Raw genomic sequence first — 3277 nt, forward strand, 5'->3', positions numbered from 1 at the left:
CTGGCGTGGTCGCGGCCAAGAGTTTCTGCTCGGAGCCAGAAGGTCACGGAACCTGGGAGGAAGGCTTTTTCAACCACGCAGAGAGGGAGCCAAAAAAAAAAAAAAAATTCTTTTTTTTTTTTTTTTTTTTAGTCAAAGATTTAATTGCCGGAGTGAAAAAAGCTTGGAGAGCAGAAGCAAACGCTTGGTTTTGAAGAGGCCTTTAAGAACTCCCCTCACCATCTCGGTAGACTACTCTGAGTCAGCGTTCCATATTCATCCATTTTTTTTATTTTTTATTTTTTGGTCAAAGATTTAATTGCCGCAGTGAAAAAAGCTTGGAGAGCAGAAGCAAACGCTTGAGCACCGAGAAGACCACGTGGGAGGTCCGCACTCAACCTGATGGATGCATAAGCGCTAATAATAAGAAGCCTCATTACACATAACCAGATGATTCCCCACAGATACGAGCTCAGGATAATAGTCCTGCTGCAAGGAGACGTGGCGAGCACTTTTAAGGGACCCCTGCGGCGAGGAACAAATGGCAAAGCTAAACACACTTTGGAAAGCATTCAAACTTCATCTAGCTCGAACGCGGCCGCGGCCTCATTTGTGAACGGGGGTCCCTGAAAGCGAGCTTGAAATACAACATTTGCGCAGCAACCCGCTCAGTCACAGATCACGGTCCCACTGTTGTGAAAAAGAGATTGTTAGTTGTGTTGGAGGTACCGAGACGCGTTTTCCATGTAAATGCCCTAATCCGTTCCAAGCCCCCCCAAAATTCAGACATAAATGTTTTCTAAAGCATTAAAATGCATCAAAATATGGAACAAATACGTGTTACAATTAGATGATTGCACAATAAATGAGAGTAGTGTGCATAATGTAAAATACAAAGAATAAAGAACAAAAATGATGGTCATTTCAGTTTGCGTCCTCATCGTTTTTTTGCCCTCTTTAGTTCGTTTTCTCTCAGCGGTGGTTCTTGCCTGGCGTTTTGTAAAGAACTAATCTGAGGATGTTTGCTTTTGTCTGCTTTATCAATCCTTTGAAAAAGACCAAGGCAAACATCAGCATAGTGAGCGATCGCTTGTGAACACTTTTTCTGGGCGATTCAGCATTTTACGTAAAACTGTCGGAACACCTCATGGCCCGAGGACGCTGCATAGACACATACGGTTGAGGTCCCTCTTAGCCAATGGGATGCCAGGATGATGTTCGATAATAGCCAATGGCAGAGCAGCTAGAAGTATGTTGCATTCAGGAAACTCGGAGCTGCGAGTCGCAGCCAATATTGTATTTTTACCTTTCGTATCTTGAAATTGCTTTCGTAACAAGAGGCAATATTTTCCTGTTGAGGCGTTTTGTATTTTGAAAATTTCGCATGAATAGACTTTCGTAAGTAGAGGGACCACTGTATTTATAATTTTGTCATGCCAGGACTCCGCTTTGTTCTTTTAAATTGCAGAGGTTTACAATATAGCCGCAAATTTAATTTGTGCCATGGTAACGAAATTATGAACACAAAATTGGTTCAAAAAGGTGTTTTAAGTACAAAAGAGCTGAAAAAAATGTTTTTCAAAAGCCGGAAAGGCAAAGTAATACACGTATCATTTTCTGCATTGCATAGTTGGGGGATGTCGGCCATTTTGGGCAGTAGCAGGACTTCCGTTTTTATTTGAAAACACAACCGTTTTCGCCAGCTGCACATTCAGGGTACTGTATGAAACACGAACATGTTGCGAGCACGTGAAGAGAAGACAACTGGTGGTCTCGAGGTGTGGTGAAAGGAGCATGTGGCTCATTAGCCAAGGATATTTTTGAACGCCCTTGCGCCAAGTAACAGTTGGACGTTTGCGATTGCGAGGTGGCACAACATTAAGAAGTAATTGCAAGAGTCTTTCTTGCAAGAAATAAATTAGAAGGACCAATCACAGTTGTTTTCATTACAGTGAAGCGAAAAAAGTGCCTGAGAACAGTACATTTGGATATTTCCTATGGAAATTATTGTATGAATTAAAAAAAAAAGACATTTTTGTTGCGTGAACAAGAAACCTATTAATGAAAATCGCCAAATTCAAACTGAGGTGATCAAACTTGACAATAATGTCGCTATCCATCCCTCAGGGCCTCCTTAAAACAAAATCATTAAATACATTCAATAATTACAAAGCTGTCGTGACAAAACATTTATCATCTATAATTGGGTTGTGGGACAAATATCCAAGGTCCCAAAGACCACGCGCGTGTATACGGCAGAGTAATAAAAGTTAATGGAATTATCAACATACATCATTGCTGACATGATGAAACGCAATTCAAATGCGTGGATCCAGCCAGTTAAGTGAAAGAGCGCAATCAAGTCTACCGAAGAAAACATCAAGTTGATGGCGCATTGCTGTGATGGATTTAATTCATGCCGGTATTTAACGTCTTGATAAAAGCGAGTTGTTTTTAATTAGGTGAACTCGGGTGTGTGTGTGTGTGTGTGTGGACCGGGTCCACCTCCGTGTGGACGATACATGGTCGTACTCCACTTTGAGCCGGACGGCGAGACGAGGAGGCAAACTGCTGGGCGAGGATGGGGAAGCGTGCCCCTGTTGCACTGCGCCGACTGCTTGTTTCTGGGCTCTGGTTATATTCTGTCACATTAGCGCTGGCACAGAGGATATGTTGACAGAGAGAGGACATTGCACATTGAGACTGGAGGGCTTTTTCCAAGGCTGGTGGCATCGGGAGGGGAGACGAGTGTGTGTGTGTTTGCCACGCAGAGGCGCAGGCTCGCCTGTGGAGTGGAGCATGTGGATGCCCACCCATTCCGCAGCCTCGCAGCCCTCGTCATTTCGCATCAATCCACAGCCCCTCAATATAAATAGGACAGGCGTCCTAAAGCTACGCATTACTAAGAGCAGCAGTGGCATTAAGCGGTGACCCCCCCCCTCACCCTCACCCCCACCGCCCCCACAGAGTCGCTCAGCTTGAAATATGACGATTGCGCCCGTTGGAAGGGAAGCTAAACCCCCCCCCCCCCCCCCCCCCCCCCCCCCCCCCCCCGGCCCCGCCTCTGTGGCACAGCGGCCCGCTTCCCTCGGCGCCGTTCCAAGAGAAGAGCGTTTGTCTGCTGCCTGCCGCGGCCCCGAGACCCCCATTTTGTTTTCTCTGGGGGCCGTGTGGTTGGAAGGGGCCTCCCGAGTGCAAACGCGTTTCAGAGGGGCGACGCGGGTGGAGCCGCAGGCCCAGCGCTTGTTGTTGTTGTTGTTGTTTGATGCGGCAGCTGCGCTGCAAGAGCGAGATGCGA

Source organism: Hippocampus comes, unplaced genomic scaffold (genome assembly GCF_001891065.2).
Source record: "Hippocampus comes isolate QL1 unplaced genomic scaffold, H_comes_QL1_v1.1 scaffold99, whole genome shotgun sequence".
In the NCBI taxonomy this organism is placed as follows: Eukaryota; Metazoa; Chordata; class Actinopteri; order Syngnathiformes; family Syngnathidae; genus Hippocampus; species Hippocampus comes.